Source organism: Hyperolius riggenbachi, chromosome 5, assembly GCF_040937935.1.
Source record: "Hyperolius riggenbachi isolate aHypRig1 chromosome 5, aHypRig1.pri, whole genome shotgun sequence".
Classification (NCBI taxonomy): Eukaryota; Metazoa; Chordata; class Amphibia; order Anura; family Hyperoliidae; genus Hyperolius; species Hyperolius riggenbachi.
Genome location: NC_090650.1, coordinates 300,106,475 through 300,125,277, shown reverse-complemented (window position 1 = coordinate 300,125,277; position 18,803 = coordinate 300,106,475).

Here is an 18,803-nt window from a genome sequence, read left to right as displayed (position 1 = left end):
GCCTTAACATTGCACAATTTTTAGGAGAACAATGTGTTTTTCTTTTTGAAGGAGAACCAGCTTGCTCCTAAAGTGTGTGTGTGAGTGATTTACCTTATTACGTGTATATGTATAATTGTCTAAATAAAGATTATTGACCTTAAGAGGACTTTTATTCTAAATATCCAGTGTGCTTTCTTTTTATTTATAAAGATGTTTGTAAGAGGGTCAGAAGATATATGCACCCCTCTTGTAGATTTTTTTCCCCATTGCCCATGACAGCTTGTATTGTTTAGGCTGCAGAGCTCCTCACTGGCCAGCTCAGCTGTTCTGGCAATACCAACCTCAGTGTGCTCACGGGATTAAGAGAGGTTTGGGTGGAAGAGGGCTGTTATAAATCACCTTTTGCTCCGGCACCAGCAACGTCATCAGCAAGAGTTGCAAACACGACTCATCACAGCAAGCAGGAGATAGACTTTCTCAGTCTTCTTCAAAGTTTGATGGAGTTTATTAAGTACACAGCTATACAGCTATAGTTCATCATATCCTAGCCAAGCAAATCCTCATGTTGCGTTACATGTTGCGTTACAGCAGCGTGATTATCTTCCTGCTGAAGATAATCAGGTCCTCTTATGCCTATTCTAAGTTACCTCTTCTAGACTACCTATGTACAGCATACATTATATCAGATTAAATAAGGAAAGGAAATAATTAGGTGGTCCAGTCAGCATATAGAGAGCATGAAAGCAAGAATCAGAGAGCCTTCCGTCGGCCCCTCTGGCCCTTTAATACCGACTAGGAAAGAGTTAAATGTGACCTCATCTTAGCCATCCCCCAGACCCGACTATTGGCTTAGACCTCTCATGGTGTCATAATACCCACCTACTCGATTAATATTTAATGATGCCTTTTGCTTACATACAGGAATGTGGTATTTTGTAAATATGGCCTATGTTGATTGTTCTCGTAGTCCATTTGTCTGGGGCAGTGTAGGCCTGTGGCCTTCCTTCAAGAACATGTTCTCAGTATCTGCTTGCATCATCTGCCTCAAGCAGACACTGAGATGCTTCTGACTGCATCTTTGAAAACTCTTTAAAGGTATACTCTACTCTGCGAACAAGCCTTTTACCTAAACCTCAGGCAAAATAACTGAGGCCTACTAAAATTATAACAATCCCCCCTAAAATGGCTTGATCCGCAGATCCCTGCTTCTGAACCCAACAGTACCTGGTTTCTTTTCTTTATGTTTCACTTTTCGATGTTCGTGCTCACACAACTTCTCTGCTCTAGGCGGTTATCCCTGGAAGAGAGGGCAAGCCCTAGTTCTAAGTCCCTCTATACCACATTCTCAGCATTTGCGTCACTTGCGTATCACTCACAAACTTGCAGGATCACAGAAAAGTGAAACTCGTTTCTGTTACGCAACGGAGCAGTGCCAGGTGCCTTCTAAAAGAGCGCCTTTATACAATCAGCTCCATCCCAGGTACTACTAAACCTATACCCGTAACCCTGTATGTCCCTTAATTTGGAAATATTGGTTCATGAGATTGTTTATGAGGCACCAATCTCTTGACCAGGCTAATTTGTTTTGCATAATTTGACACACAACCTCACCTGGACAATGATGCCCAAAGTTGTCATCCCCAACTTTTGAACTGCAGAGGCCCAGTCCGAGTGTCCCTGGAACATCGCCGGAAACCTTTCCCACCAGGTCACACTGGAACTCACCTGCTTATTTTTGTATTCTACCTCGTTAAGATCACCTGGATCATGGTGAAATCTTACCTCTAACTTAGTGTTCTGTTTGTTTAACCGTTGTAACAAAGTGTGGCCGTCTTGGGTCAAAACCTGTTCCCATTTGTCCCATGTCGTGTTATCTTTCAGGATGGGAACTTCCCGTGAAACTTTGAACTTTAGAGTTCTCTTAACAATTTGAGAAATAACGTCATCAAACTTGGATGACTTGATCCATAGGGGATCTCCGCTCACACAATATGTTCCCCTTGAAAGATCCACCATATCGGAACAATTATGAAAATGTACCTTGAATGTGTCATTAGACATTATGTTAAAAAAACAAACCTTTCCTTCAGCCACCGGAAGTATTGGTTTGGCTTCAGGGCGGATCTTTTGAATGGTAGCCTCGCCTTCTGTGTTATTGAGCCAGCAGGTTTCTTCACTGAATTTGACTTGCCCTGGCAAACACAGGTACCTCTGTGAGAATTGCCCATATTAGGGCCACTCTACTTGTTTCACCTACCCGTCTAGCACCAAAACATGTTGACCTCTCAGGTCACGGTGTAAGACATGTGTTGAGGTGGGAACTAAGGAAGTGGCGGTGCCTAAAGAAATGTTGCACCCTTTCCATTTGTTCACCCAAACATCTCGAAGCTTTAATGCAAAAGATCCTTCTCCAGAAAAATCGATAAACCTCTCCTTGTCCAATCTCAGTTGTACAGGATCTTTTAGCATCTCCCTGACAAAATATGTCCCCAACTGTCCTGATTGGACCTCTTCCCCCCCTTATGTCCTGAGGCACAATGGGCCTGATTCACAAAGCGGTGATAACTCAGTTATCACGCCTAAAAGACTTTAGGCGTGATAACCTTTGCACCACTGAGTTAGCACAGCTTTGTGCTCTTTATCGCGCGCAAAGTCCCGCGCGCAAAGTTTAGCGCGCGTAATCACTCAATTCCACGATTGCGCGCGCAAAACTTTGCGCGAGTTTCATTTTATCATGTACCTGAGGTCGGGAAGACTGTACTCTCTGCAATCTTTCAATTAAGAGTACCTCTTCACTTACCCAACTAGCATGAGGATAAGTGGCTGCATATGGACTGTGTAATATCGTCCCCTGTTGTGATCCGTGTAGTGAGAATGGGCTCCCTGTGTTGGCTTTCCCTCCCCCGGGATCGCTCTCCCCACCCTCTTTGTCACCTGGAAATGTGTCTTGGTCTCGATTTTTACTTCTTGTTTCGAAAACCACGAACCCTCGGCTTTCCAGCCTTTATGTGTGTATAGTTGTTTCAGAGACACCCTCTGTTGGTAACCCCAGAGTGTGATGTTGTCCCCTGCGTCTCGCCGGTAGGAGAATTGACGCCTCCTGCTTGTTCCTCTCCAATCTGGAACCATCTCACTCTGGATAACCAAGACAAGGTACCCCGGAATCACACACTCCACCGTTTGCATGTACCCATTGTACTGCAATGTACCTTTTAACCAAACTTTGGATCGGTGCATCAATTCTGGGAGTGTGACATTCAAGAGCAGATTTACCCTGCCATTCAATTCAGACTTCCAGCACACCTGACCCTTCAGACCTTTCACCAACATTGTGCCATGAAATTTGTTTCCACCTGGCACAAGTGCTCTTTTCCTCCATCCCTGCTTGGTCCATCTGTGCCAATCAGAGGGAGGTGTGAAAGGATCAGTACCTTTGTCACTAAACATTAACATGCTTGGGCCTTGTGTTCTCATTAACCCCTTATTGTTTATGAGAATGTCCTCTCTTCGTTCTCCTAGGACGAAATGGCAGCCTAGGATCACCATCAGCACGGTACTCTTCATTATAAAAGCACCTCCTTGGGAAAGAAAAACATTAGCACTTTGCATTATGCTTTGCTCAGCCAGTTTTTTAGTCTCTTTCCGATCTCCGAAATCTCGTTTTTTAGTCTCTTTCCAATCTCAGAAATCTCGCTGTTCTCCAAACTCGGATTTGCATCTGGAGCCTTTCGCTTATCCGACTGACATCTTTGTCTCGGCTGCCAGCACCTCAGTGCTCTTGCTTCCATATTGCCAAATTCCTGAAATCGAAATACAAACAAATCAATTCTTATTCATGATTTGGGTTTCACCCTGTGGCTTGTACTCTGTACACTTTAAATTGATCAATATATATACCGTAATTGATCTCGTTGCTTTATGGTTCTCATGAACTCTGTTTACACTTTTTGGCAGATTGGAGTTAAACTCCTCTCCCCAACCTAAGTACTATCCTAAGTACTTACCTGTTTAAAATTTTGCTCCCGCGGACTTCACCTTTGGAAGCTCTCACTTCATTGCAAACTCCCTCCACATCCCCCCTTCTGTACATATGCGGCCGTCGCATGCACAGGTTACGGATGCCGCACACCTGTTGCTGCTTTGCAGGTGAGCTTGCAATGCTCTTACTCATTTTCGCATTGACTTACCTAGAACTTCATCGATCGCAGCCCTCACTGCTCGACGTCCTGTTTAGTGTACCCTCTGACCAATGTTTGCTGTGCTACTACCCCCAGACTACAAAAAAATGGCTGCCTCCCTGTAGGAAGGAGCACTTTGCACTTAAACTACACAGGGTGCAGGGCTTATCATTCCAGCGTCATCTGCCTGTATGCAGATCCCTGAATGCCCACTTGGTAGGTAGTCACATGGCAAACACTGTACTGATACACTGTCACTCTGTAAATGGCAATTTCTTCATCTTTATAAATGCCTCCTGAACTGCTTCCAGTTCTGTTCTGTGCTAAACTTAAGCAGAGCTGGAGAAAAGAAGAGAAAGAAAAAAATATATATATTTGACCAATCGGTGGGCGAGGAAAAACACGCTAACAGCCCAGCAATGACTTCTTTGTCAATCTCTGGTCCTGTCCCTGACACAAAAAACCCCCGGGAAAAAAGTCGCAGCGAGTACACCTGGATTGGTCAACTCCTTTCTTTCTCTCTGTTCCTCTCTCCCTCTCCAACTATGCACTGTCCCCCTGTCTCTATTGGGAACACATGCTGCACCGCACTTTAAGGTGCCTCACTTAAAGGAATAATCCCATAAGCAACCCAGTACAGATACCCCCCCTGATCCGCTCTTGAAAATCACTCCCTGGGAAATATCTGACTTCTACGTGTCTCCATGTCCCTGGCTGGTAAACACTTCCTAACCGTGACCATGCAACTGGCTTGGCTCACGTATGCGGACACTCCCTGTGCCCAGACTCCTTCTGAAGAAATCATCTGGAAGCCGAGAAACTCAGTAGAATCTCTCTTCTGTCCCCACTCTGGACCCCCCTCCCTCCAGCTGCTTCCGTGCGCGGCACCGTGTGCACTGCTGTGACGTAGGACGTGGGATCCCCCAGCACATCCTCCCCCTGCCATTGGGGCATGCCTATCAGTGGGCGCTTCCCCCCCTTCCTAATACATAATGAAGGTGGGAGTGGCTTTCTCAGAATTACAACTCCATGTTGAGTCATGGCTTGCCAGCAAAGATGGCTGCTATGTCATCCCCCATAGCAACCTCTTAATCCTATGAACCTTTAGGAAAAAAAACAGTTAGAACATACAATGTACGTGCACACTAAACATTCCAGCATATATATCCCTCGGATGCCTGCAAACAAAACACATACCAGACAAATAACACCGCAGTTTGTGAAGTTTCCTATCTCCTCCTCAGAAAAAATGCAAATCATCTTGGACATGTAGACGGAGGAGAAAAAAAAACATGCACTCAACCCCGTGCCCTCAAACCTACGCTCTGCGATCTGTGAATTTAAAAAAAAACACATGATACTGAACTGAAACCAGCTCTACTAGAAGTCCTGTACAGCTCTCTCTAAACTCCGCTGTCCACTGACAACTAAGTAGCCTCGCAGCCCAAAAACATAACAAAAACACACAAACAATTAATACAGCTGGCCTCTCTCTCTCTCTCTACGCAATCTTCTCTCTCCCTCTCTCCATCTCTCTGGCCTCTCTCACTCCCGTCTATTAACTGAAACCTGCAGACTGTCGCCCCCCCCTTCACTGCCGTGGGGGCTCACATACCTCTGGCATCCCTCCCAGACTATCACTGTTAAACAAGGGAGAGAGAGAAAAAAAAACTGAAACTGCAGCCACCACTAGCATAACACCAGAGAAAACGAAAGGAAAACAGAGATGAAAAAAATACAAAAGAAAAACAGCAAGAGAAACCTATGTACGCTGCTCACACTGAAACCGCAGCAGCCACTGCCGGCCCTGTCAGCCCCCCCTCCCCCAAAACCCACGGGAGAGAGAGAAAAATCTGCAGCTGCACATAACACGCAAAATACATTATCAACTCCAAATACAATACCTCACTGTACAACCCAAATAAACAAAACTTTTATACTTGCTAGTTCCTTGAGACGTTCTTCCTGAATGACCGTTCGTTACAGCATTGGTCAAGTTTTGCTCGCGAACTCCTGGACCCCCTCGGGCTACTGATACCTCTGCTCACCCGATCGATTCCACTACGGCACTTGCAAAAGCCGCCGCCAGGAAAGCCCACGATCTGTATTTTGGCGTTAGGCGTGTGTACATCACACCTATATTATTCAGTCCACGAGCCTTCGCCGCTGTAATTACTTGAACGTCATTCCGTGCGCCCGGCTTCCTCGCAGCCTGGCAGCACCACTTATCTCTTCTCGAAAAGTTTCCAGCGAGCGTCTCAGTGTCTCCTCCGCTTGTTACTGTGGAAGTCCTGGAAAAACTAGATAACAGACTGACATCTGGCCCGGTCCTTGCCTGCCTTTTCTGCTAGACAGCGCTGGGTTCTCGGCACCACTGTTATAAATCACCTTTTACTCCGGCACCAGCAACCTCATCAGCAAGAGTTGCAAACACGACTCATCACAGCAAGCAGGAGATAGGCTTTCTCAGTCGTCTTCAAAGTTTGATGGAGTTTATTAAGTACACAGCTATACAGATATAGTTCATCATATCCTAGCCAAGCAAATTGTAACGATTGTGGAATTCTCTCTGTGATCAACGCACAAGGCGTGCGCTGACACGGCGGAAATCCTCCACAAGCGTATAATTTGCGGGAACATAGCAAAAGGTGCAACGCACCTGTAGAGGGAAATTCCTGTCAGCAGGTGGAGCTGTGGAGTGCAGAGGAACAGCTCCTCTGCCCTGCCACAGACGCCAGACACTAATTGTACGAAGGGAAGAAACGCAGGGCAAGATAGCCCTGAAAGAGAGAGAGCAAAGCGACAGAGGGTATGCGTGTCCACCAATCTAGTCGCCACCCTGCGACGATGAACACACAACCATGAAGATAAGGTGAGAAGGCAATCGCAGGAGATGGCGATTGCTAACAGTGACACAAGACAGAATAAGCACAGAGGAGGAATGTATGTGCGTGCACCAATCTAGTCACCAACCTGCGACGGTGGACACACGACAAAGTAAACCGAGTGAGAACGCAATCGCCTGAGAGGCGATTGCGAATGAGATTGAGCAAAGGGACAGATTGTATGTGTGTGCACCAATCTAGTCGCCAACCCGCGACGGTGCATATACAACAGCAGATATGAAGTAGGAACGCAATCGCGAGAGAGGCGATTGCCAGAGGTGACACAAGGCTACAGCAAGGCAGAGCACGAGAGTAGCAAAGGCACAGCAAATCATACAATGAGAAGATAAGGAAAATAACAAACGCTAACTAAACGTGAACACCGCACTCATTCACAACAGCGGACGCGTTTCCTGCGCGGTCTCCGTGTGTTAAGCACAACAGAGACAAGCCCGCCTAGCTAACCACTGACAGACAAACATGAAACAGAGGACGCGAGCGCTTGCTTAACGGTTACCTCACCGAGCCTCCAGCAAGCGTTCGTATCAGACAAGACAGATACACGAAAACAGGAATAAGTGAGAGATACGATCCACTGCTCTTTCCGCCAGAGCGAGTGCAATCCAAGTAAGGAACAAAGCTTGCAGGATTCCCTGCTTTTTCCGCCAGAGCAAGTGCAATCCAAGTATAGCAAGATAGCTTTAGCAGGATCCACTGCTCTTACTGCCAGAGCGAGTGTGATCCAAGTATAGAAACAGGGCGAGCTGAATCCACTGCTCTTTCCGCCAGAGCAAGTGCGATCCAAGTACAGCAAGAGAGACAGAACAGACAATACAAATAATACAATCCTGACTGCTCTAGCAAGGATGCCTAGCGCAGTCCCAGGAATTACTCTAAGCTAATCTTCAAACGATAAGCATGGCTGACACTGCAGGAGTGTTTCACAGGACAAACCCTTATGACCAGCGACTTACTGTGGAATCACATGGTATATATAGAGCAAGTCTACAAAGGATGTGGCTAGGCAATTTGCATGACAAACGTATGCAAATTCCTCAGCAGCAGCAAGCTGCAAAACTGACAAAAGGTCTCTCTTCCAGAGACCTGCAGAATGCAGACCTGAACAGTGGTCAAAAAGCTGCCTGCCTGCACAGGCAGCTGAGCGGATCATTACACAAATCCTCATGTTGCGTTACATGTTGCGTTACAGCAGCGTGATTATCTTCCTGCTGAAGATAATCAGGTCCTCTTATGTCTATTCTAAGTTACCTCTTCTAGACTACCTATGTACAGCATACATTATATCAGATTACATAAGGAAAGGAAATAATTAGGTGGTCCAGTCAGCATATAGAGAGCATGAAAGCAGGAATCAGAGAGCCCTCCGTCGGCCCCTCTGGCACTTTAATACCGACTAGGAAAGAGTTAAATGTGACCTCATCTTAGCCATCCCCCAGACCCGACTATTGGCTTAGACCCCTCGTGGTGTCATAATACCCACCTACTCGATTAATATTTAATGATGCCTTTTGCTTACATACAGGAATGTGGTATTTTGTAAATATTGCCTATGTTGATTGTTCTCGTAGTCCATTTGTCTGGGGCAGTGTAGGCCTGTGGCCTTCCTTCAGGAACATGTTCTCAGTATCTGCTTGCATCATCTGCCTCAAGCAGACACTGAGATGCTTCTGACTGCATCTTCGAAAACTCTTTAAAGGTATACTCTACTCTGCGAACAGCCTTTTACCTAAACCGCAGGCAAAATAACTGAGGCCTACTTAAATTATAACAAGGGCTATGACTTGAAAAACAATTTGAAATATAATTTTAAAAAGTGCAAAAAACACCATTCTGAGATGGGTTATAGGTGTTAATTCATGGCTAAAGCAAGTGATAAGCATACTGCTCACCAGCTCTCATTTCTACTTCTAAATTTACTAAATTAATCCAATGAAAAGGAGGATAAAAAGATATACAAGTGGGTTCTTTCTTCCATGGCCAGCCATGGTAATATTCCTTCAGCACTATTTAGATAAATGTTTTATGCAAATTGATATTTGGATGAGTTAAGGTGGCCATACACTGGTCAATTTGCCATCAGATTTGACCAACAGAATCTGATCAGAGAGGGATCGTATGGCCACCTTTACTGCAAACAGATTGTGAATCGATTTCAGCCTGAAACCGATCACAATCTGTGGAGCTGCCGCTGCTGCCACCCCCTGCATGCATTACCTGCTCCGGCCGGTGCGAGTCCCCTGGTCTTCTTCTCCGCTCCGGCCCCGCCACGCTCCGGCTACTGAACTTCCTGTCCAGGGGAAGTTTAAACAGTAGAGGGCGCTCTACTGTTTGAACTTCCTGCCGGGACAGGAAGTTCTGTGTAGCTCTGGAGTACGAAGCCCGAAGACCAGGGGACTCGCGCCGGCTGGAGCAGGTAATGTATTACCGCTGTATTGCGTCGGTCATCGGGCATTTGAACGCCGCTAACGACGCACTCCCGACCCGCCGGCGACCGAAAAAAATCTTCCACACGGATGGGTCGACGGGAATCGACGGGAACGATCGATTTCGGACTGAAAACAATCGTTCTGTCAGCGGTGTGCGCAGCGATTTCACAGACGTTTCGATCACTGTGATCGAAACGGCTGTATATCGGTGGGAAAATCGTTAGGTGTATGGGCCCCTTTAGACAATCACCAGCTCTTAACACTGAGGATTAAATTGAGCCTAATGAGTACAGAGTAAGAAAAAACAAAATGAAAACTCATCTTAAAATGAAAAAAAAAATAAAAAAAAAAAAAATAAAGCACAAACATATCTACCTGTTTTTTTGTTGTTTTTTTTAGTTTCATTTTATTTATGTCCCCCAAGAGTACATCCATCATCATTCAATCATATTGTCCAGTCATGTATCCTTCAATCAAGTTACAAAGAGCTGTCAATCCATTGTGCCACTGTCAATCACAATGTCCAGCAATCACACTTCACTCACCTATTTTTAATTACTGCACCTCTGCTACATGACAGATCTCCAAATCCAGATAAGTGAAAATTCCTGCTGGGGATCCCAAGTGACATCATTAAAAACATGGTCAATAAGGACCAACTTGGGTATTACTGTCACCTAGGAACCTCCATTGTAAACTTCCATTTCTGGCACTTTTTCTGTTTTTTATTACAATAAGTGCTTTTTGCTGATTGCTTTGTAGATCAGTTTCATCTATCAGGTGCGTTTTTTTTCTCTTTGTGTTCTTCTTTTTATTTCTATGTGGGTACTGACAAGTACTTAGATTTACCATGTTAGACCTTATTCACACAATGGGCTGATCAAATTCACTTTTTCTTCTATGTTTTCTCCTAGGTGATATATATATATTCACATTATAAATAATGGCCCATATGCAATTCCCCTTTTCTCCTGACTTTTTTTCCTAGGTGATAATTGTCATAAAATGCCCTTTAAACCACCAGCAAGCAGGAAAATATTGATAATAATTTTGAAAGTATTTTTTTCACCAACTTTTGGGTAATTTTTCAATGGTAAAATGTTTAAAAGTTACTTTAAAGAGAATATGAAACTTACGTCTTAAAAGATAATTGCACATGGCCAAACCAAAAAAAAAATCATATTCTAATGCAACAGAATAATTTGAATACAGTGTTTAAAGGACTTACGATGCGAGAATGGTAAAAAAAAAGTTAAATACCTGGCTGCAAGTTTTATCCACAGAGGACGCCATCCACGCCCTCTGTTTCATTTCGCTGTGATCTCTTGCTTATTTTCCCCCTGAGGTCTGCATTAGTCCCATCAAATATGTCCACCAGGTCCTGCCGCACCTGGGCAGTTCTCATAGCCACGAGTGTGGCTGTGCAGCTCTGATTACGCCTCCAGCTCCATCATGGCTCCCGGCAGTCTCATGCGCTTTACGTCCATGAGACTGTCTGCCGGGAGCCATGACGGGGCTGGAGGAGGACTCATAGCCGTGGCAGGAACTGGCAGCCATATTTGATGGGGCTAATGCAGTCGACCCACAGGATTGGGTCGGGTCTCGACCTCAGGGAGAAAATAAGCAAGAGATCACGGTGGAATGAAACAGAGAATGTAGATGGTGTCTTCTGTGGATAAAACTTGCAACCAGGAATTTAACTTTTTTTTACAATTCTCGCATCGTAAATCCTTTAAGTGTTTTGAAGTAATATTTACTAGTAAATACACATGAAATATACATGATTTCAATACGTAATTCCTCAGTGTGTTTTTAAACTGGTTATGATATAACATAGTATCCAGGGATCGAGTCCTGCGTGGACGCGGCTGAACGGCGTCCACCCACTTTTTCCTCAACGTGGATGCCGTCCACCCTGGCTTGTGTGGAGGGGAGCAGCGCAGAGAAGGAGAGCTATGGGGACAGCAGGGATGGGCGGACATCTCCCCTCCCATCCCTCACCTTCGTGCTCCCCTCAGGGGTGCTCAGCAGAGCTCGAATATTCGAGTAGCTCGAATATTCGAGCTCTTTTTTTAGCTATTCGAGCTCGAATACCGAGCTCGAATAGCTGCAGCTATTCGAATGGGCTATTTGAGTGAACTCGAATAGCCCACTCACTATTCGAGCTATTCGAGCAAACAGCGCTATTCGAGCTTGAATACCGAGCTCGAATAGCGTCATAGCCCAGATTGATGTCCTTAGAGCCAATCAGAGGGCTCCCAGGCCCTCTGACGGCAGCCAATCACAGAGGGGGACCCTGGCCAGCCCCTACCCTATAAATAGCGGCCTCCATGTTCCGTTTTTCCGTCCTTGCCTGACTTTGTACAGAGAGAGATCTGCTCCTTTGTGCTTTGGCTTAGCAAGTGCTCTATTGTGGTCAATTACCTAGCGTTTTTGCTCACATACACCTCCTATACACACCTATATTGTTGTTAGTTAGATAGACATTGTATTTTAGTTAGTAGCTTGTGTGTTACATAGAGACAGGCAGCTGCTGCAGGCAAGCTTACACAGCTTTAGGCCTCAGGGCCTTGCCTGTGTGGGCAGCTGTCCTCCTGTCCTCTGTTAGTTTATTATACCAGTGTTTCTGCTGTCCTTTACTACTGAGTGATTGTATTTTCATTTTGTAGTTATACTGTAACTGTACTAGGACACTCACTGTCACTGTTTGTTCATAGCTCCTGCGTGTGTGCGTGCAGTACACACACTCTATTTCCTTCTGATTACTACTGATTATTGTAATTTCTAGTTGTACTTACTTACTACTAGGGACTCTCAGTCACTGTTCATAGGCTAGCTCCTGCGTGTGTGTGTGCGTGCGCGTGCACAGTAGTACACACACTCTATTTCCTTCTGATTACTTATTGAAATTTCTAGTTGTACTACTTACTGTTACTACTTACTGTACTAGGGACACTCAGTCACTGTTCATAGGCTAGCTCCTGCGTGTGTGTGCGTGCACTCAGTACACACACTCTATTTCCTTCTACTTAATCTGATTACTACTGATTATTGTATTTTCTAGTTAGTGTACTAGGGGACACACTCACTGTTCACTGTTCACACTTACTGATTACTGAATTATTGTATTTTGTATTAGTACTGTACTAGTAATCACTTAGCGATCTAATCACTTAGTGATTAGTGTCACCTCACCCACCAACCCACTCCATTGAAGTACCCCACTTTTTTACCCGCCCTTTTAAAAAACTTTTTTGTTTACGCCCAAAACATCTAAGATGTCTGGAAGTGGCAGCCAGCGCGGTTTGGGCAAGGGGAAGGGCAGCAAGGGAATCAAGAGGAGAGGGAGCAGCATTGTGGCAAGCCGCGGCCGCGCCACCATGCACAGTTCCGCAGCAGCAGCAGCTGCGTCAGTGGCTAACATTCCTCCTATAGCCACTGGCCGTGCCACCCAGCAGGAGCAACTCACGCTGCAGAGACACAGCAGCAGTGGCGTGTAGTACCTGCTCCTATTTTCCTCCAGCCGGGTCGGAAACGTCCCATTGAGGAAAAGGATGCAGCCACTGTGGTGCAACTGATGACGGAGGATGAGCAGCCCGCCATCAGCTCTGCATCCGAGGCCTCCACCCTCACCACCACCACCACCCCTGTTCGCAGCAGCCGCCCAGCAGGGCCTGGGGAGGAGGCCAGTTCACCGTCACAAGTTGGCGACCTGTCACTCAGCAGTATTTTTACCCCAGGCACCATCAGAGTATTGTCTGCTGTTTTTGGCGATTTGGAGGAGGAGATGCTGATGGGCACTTTGGGGGAGGAGGGATTGGACAGCAAGACTGTGGCGACAGTCAAGCAGCCCATCCATGCATCAGGAGAGGAGTTTGGGGGGTCATCATCCCAGCAGGACATGTTTCAGGAGGGGGAGGATGATGATGATGATGATGACGTGGTGACAGACAAAGACTGGGTGCCGCCACCACCAGCACCTGGGGATGTCATCATCAGCAGCTCTGAGGAGGAGGAGGAGGATGCGCTTGTGGGCATTGCAAGGAGACGCATCATTGCAAGCATTGGCAGCAGTAGGCAGGTCCCACAGCCTGCTGGTGTCTCAGGCTCAGCAGCAGCAGCAGCAGCATCTGCCAGTACCACCACCAGCCGCCCCCAAGCCCCCCCCCCCCCCCCAACCACCACAGGGAGACAGGCAGCAGCGGCTCCAGGCCGTAGGGGGTTGTTCTTGTCACCAATCTGGCGATTTTTCACAATGCCCACAGTTTTCAGCAAGTACGCCACTTGCAACCACTGTCAGTGGAAGTTGAGCAGAGGTGCAGACCCCTTAAAGTTCAGCACCAGCTCGCTCATCAACCACCTTGCTGCTAAACATTTCCACCAGCATGAGGAGTTCCAGAGGCTGAAGGCATCTGGTGCTGGCAGTGGCACCACACCCATCACTGCACAGCCTTCAGCAGCAGCAACAGCAGCCACCCGCCCTCCTGCTCCTCCAGCAGAACCAGCAGGAGTGCGGAAACGCACTGCTCCTCCCCCCTCTGCAACTCCTGCCGCCGACACTGAGGCCTGTTCTGGCAGCCAGTCCTCAGTGGCCTCCTCTGCTGTGTCCGCTGATTCCCGTGCTAGCAAAAGGCCACGCCAGAGCCTTTTGGGCGAGTCCATCCAGGGGGTGGTTAGGGCTCTGCCTCCCAGCAGCCGTCGCGTGCGTCAGCTGATCGGCTTGCTGGCACGGGCCATGTGCTCCCAACTCCTGCCGTACACGCTCGTGCAGGAGGGGAGCGACATGCATGCGCTGCTTGCTTGTGCAGCCCCAGACTGGCAGCTCCCCAGCAGACACTACTTTGCCCGCAAGGCCATTCCTGCACTGCACCGCTTTGTGATGGCCAATGTGGAGCGAGGGCTGGAGCACGCGGTTGGTGAAAGGGTCCACATCACCATGGACTCCTGGAGCAGCCGCTTCGGGACAGGCCGCTACCTGTCCTTCACTGTCCACTGGGTCAGCTTGGTGGAAGGGGGTGAGGATGGGAGAGCAGCAGCGGGCACAGCAGCAGCAGCAACACAGTGGGTGGTGCCACCCCGCAGGGTCAGGGGAACTGCAGCAGGTTCCTCCGATCCTCTGCCATCCTCCGGCACACCTGGCCAAACCCCCCGCCTCAGCAGCAGCGTAAGGCCCGCCACTGCCAAGCGCTGCTGCAGTTGGTCAGCCTTGGGAAGACCAAACTGACGGCAACCCATGTGTTGGCTAAACTCCAGGAGCAGGAGAGGATTTGGCTGACCCCCAGAGGCCTCAGAGTCGGAGAGGTGGTGGCCGACAATGGGGCCAATCTGGTTGCCGCAATTGACAGGGGAAACCTGACCCACATCCCCTGTCTTGCCCACTTGCTGAACCTGGTGGTGCAGAAGTTCTTGCGCACCTACCAGGGGATGGGCGAACTGCTGGAAACGGCAAGGAATGTTGTGCGTCACTTCCGGCGTTCGGCTGCAGCCTGTGCGAGCCTGGAAGACGTGCAAAAGGAGCTGGAGCTGCCACGTCATCGGCTGATCCTTGACGTTCCAACTCGCTGGAACTCCACCCTGGCGATGTTGGAGCATCTGGTTGAACAGAAGCACGCTGTCAACCAGTACCTTGCCCTGGCCACTGTTTCCGCTGCTCAGAAAAGGGACAAGACCAGCAACATCCCGTCCATCATCCCCGATGATGACTGGAGGCACATGCAGCAGGTGTGCTTAGTGCTGGCTCCCTTTCTGCAGGCCACTAACATGGTGAGAAGGGACCATGCTATGGTCTGCGAGTGGGTGCCCCTGGTTTGTCTGCTGAACAGGGCCCTCGATGCTTTGCTGGAACAGGGAGCGTCAGCCTTGGCCCAGCAGGAGCGGCATGCAGCTGCACAGTCCACCTCTGAGGGGGAGGAGGAGGAGGACTTGGTGGAGGTCCCTGACCTTGCTGCTGATGAGGGGGATCAGCACAGTGCAGCTGAGTTGGTGCAGGGGTGGAGAGAGGATGAGGCTGAGGAGGCAGAGGAGGAGGATGAGGACAGCACTGCCGTCGATGTGCCAGCACACGTGGCCCGCCTCTTCCCAATGGCAGCGCACATGCTGACGTGCCTGCGCAAGGACCCCAGGGTGATCCAGATGAAGCAGAGGGAGGACATCTGGATCAGCATGATGTTGGACCCACGCCTCAAGGGGAAGTTGAGCCAGTTCCTGCCGCCTGCAGGAGGAGACCCAGCGCAACAAATAAGGAGCTTGCAGCAGACCCTTGTTGAGCGCTTGGAGGAAGCCTTCCCCCAGCCTTCAACCCCCACTGTCCTGCCAGCACAGAGGCAGCAGCAGGTGCCTGCATCCAGCAGCAAGCGCCCCACAGACCTGCTGTCTCTCAGCAACGAGCTCTACAGGACTGTAGAGGCTCCGGCAGCAGTGACTAGAGAGGAGGTGCATGCAGCAGCATCCTCCTCCGGTCACAGCCAGCGCCTGACCCGCATGGTGGCTGACTACATGGGGTCCTACAGCGGGCTTGACAGCGATGCCCCTGTTGATCCCATAGAGTATTGGGTCAAGCGCCTGGAGATCTGGAGCGAGCTGGCGCAGTACGCCCTGGAAGTGCTGTCCTGCCCCCCTTCCAGCGTGCTGTCCGAGAGCTGCTTCAGTGTAGCTGGTGGCGTGGTCACCGAGAAACGCTAACGTCTGTCTCACAAGTCTGTGGACAGACTGACGTTTCTCAAGATGAACCAGGCGTGGGTGGAAGGCGAGTTCCTGGCCCCTGTTGTCGGCGAGAGGGGGACATGAACTGGCTGCCGGAAGATCCATCGTTAATGTGCCTTACCACCCTTTACCACCTCCTGGCTCCTGCTCACTAAGCCAGCCTGGTTCACTTTGACTATTACGTCGCCATTTTACATCTACAGTGGGCTGCTGTGTACTGCCCTTCTGCTGTCTGTCTGTCTGTGTTTCCCACTGCCAGGGTACACAGATTTACCTTCTGCTGCTGCTCTGCCACCAGCTATTACGTCAAACAATAGCTGCCCCTGCTGCCTGTATTTACCTTTAAAAAAAAAAAAAAAAAAAAAAAAAGGTTTAATTTTTCTGAGGTGCCCGGGTTGAAAACTGTGTTGTCCCAGTTGTGTATTGGACACGATGTGGGCTGCACGACCGCTGTCTGGGACCTCCTGTTGTGTTTATTTACAGCCCTGGTATCAACGCTAGGTACCAGGGCTATTATGTCACGCTGCCTACCTACCTGCTGCCACACTCACACTACTCCTCCATTCCTCCTGCTGCTGCTGCTGTCTGTCTGTGTTTCCCACTGCCAAGGGTACACAGATTTTACCTTCTGCTGCCACTCTGCCACCAGCTATTACGTCAAACAATAGCTATATCTGTGTAATTTGCTGTAAAAAAAAAAGTAAACCTTAAAAAAAAAAAAAGGTTTAATTTTTCTGAGGTGCCCGGGTTGAAAACTGTGTTGTCCCAGTTGTGTATTGGACACGATGTGGGCTGCACGACCGCTGTCTGGGACCTCCTGTTGTATTTATTTACAGCCCTGGTATCAACGCTAGGTACCAGGGCTATTATGTCACGCTGCCTACCTACCTGCTGCCACACTCACACTACTCCTCCATTTCTCCTGCTGCTGCTGCTGTCTGTCTGTGTTTCCCACTGCCAAGGGTACACAGATTTACCTTCTGCTGCCACTCTGCCACCAGCTATTACGTCAAACAATAGCTACTCACATTACTCCTCCATTCCTCCTGCTGCTGCTGTCTGTCTGTTTCCCACTGCCAAGGGTACACAGATTTTACCTTCTGCTGCCACTCTGCCACCAGCTATTACGTCAAACAATAGCTATATCTGTGTAATTTGCTGTAAAAAAAAAAAAGTAAACCATAAAAAAAAAAAAAAAGGTTTAATTTTTCTGAGGTGCCCGGGTTGAAAACTGTGTTGTCCCAGTTGTGTATTGGACACGATGTGGGCTGCACGACCGCTGTCTGGGACCTCCTGTTGTGTTTATTTACAGCCCTGGTATCAACGCTAGGTACCAGGGCTATTATGTCACGCTGCCTACCTACCTGCTGCCACACTCACACTACTCCTCCATTCCTCCTGCTGCTGCTGCTGTCTGTCTGTGTTTCCCACTGCCAAGGGTACACAGATTTTACCTTCTGCTGCCACTCTGCCACCAGCTATTACGTCAAACAATAGCTATATCTGTGTAATTTGCTGTAAAAAAAAAAAAAAAAGTAAACCATTAAAAAAAAAAAAAAAAGGTTTAATTTTTCTGAGGTGCCCGGGTTGAAAACTGCGTTGTCCCAGTTGTGTATTGGACACGATGTGGGCTGCACGACCGCTGTCTGGGACCTCCTGTTGTGTTTATTTACAGCCCTGGTATCAACACTAGGTACCAGGGCTATTATGTCACGCTGCCTACCTACCTGCTGCCACACTCACACTACTCCTCCATTCCTCCTGCTGCTGCTGTCTGTCTGTGTTTCCCACTGCCAAGGGTACACAGATTTACCTTCTGCTGCCACTCTGCCACCAGCTATTACGTCAAACAATAGCTACTCACATTACTCCTCCATTCCTCCTGCTGCTGCTGCTGCTGTCTGTCTGTGTTTCCCACTGCCAAGGGTACACAGATTTTACCTTCTGCTGCCACTCTGCCACCAGCTATTACGTCAAACAATAGCTATATCTGTGTAATTTGCTGTAAAAAAAAAAAAAAAGTAAACCATAAAAAAAAAAAAGGTTTAATTTTTCTGAGGTGCCCGGGTTGAAAACTGTGTTGTCCCAGTTGTGTATTGGACACGATGTGGGCTGCACAACCGCTGTCTGGGACCTCCTGTTGTGTTTATTTACAGCCCTGGTATCAACACTAAGTACCAGGGCTATTATGTCATGCTGCCTACCTACCTGCTGCCACACTCACACTACTCCTCCATTCCTCCTGCTTCTGCTGCTGTCTGTCTGTGTTTCCCACTGCCAAGGGTACACAGATTTACCTTCTGCTGCCACTCTGCCACCAGCTATTACGTCAAACAATAGCTATATCTGTGTAATTTGCTGTAAAAAAAAAAAAAAGTAAACCATTAACAAAAAAAAAAAAAGGTTTAATTTTTCTGAGGTGCCCGGGTTGAAAACTGTGTTGTCCCAGTTGTGTATTGGACATGATGTGGGCTGCACGACCGCTGTCTGGGACCTCCTGTTGTGTTTATTTACGCCCTGGTATCACCGCTAGGTACCAGGGCTATTATGTCACGCTGCCTGCCTCATTGACTGCCTGCTGCCACACACTCATCCTTCTCCTCCTGCTG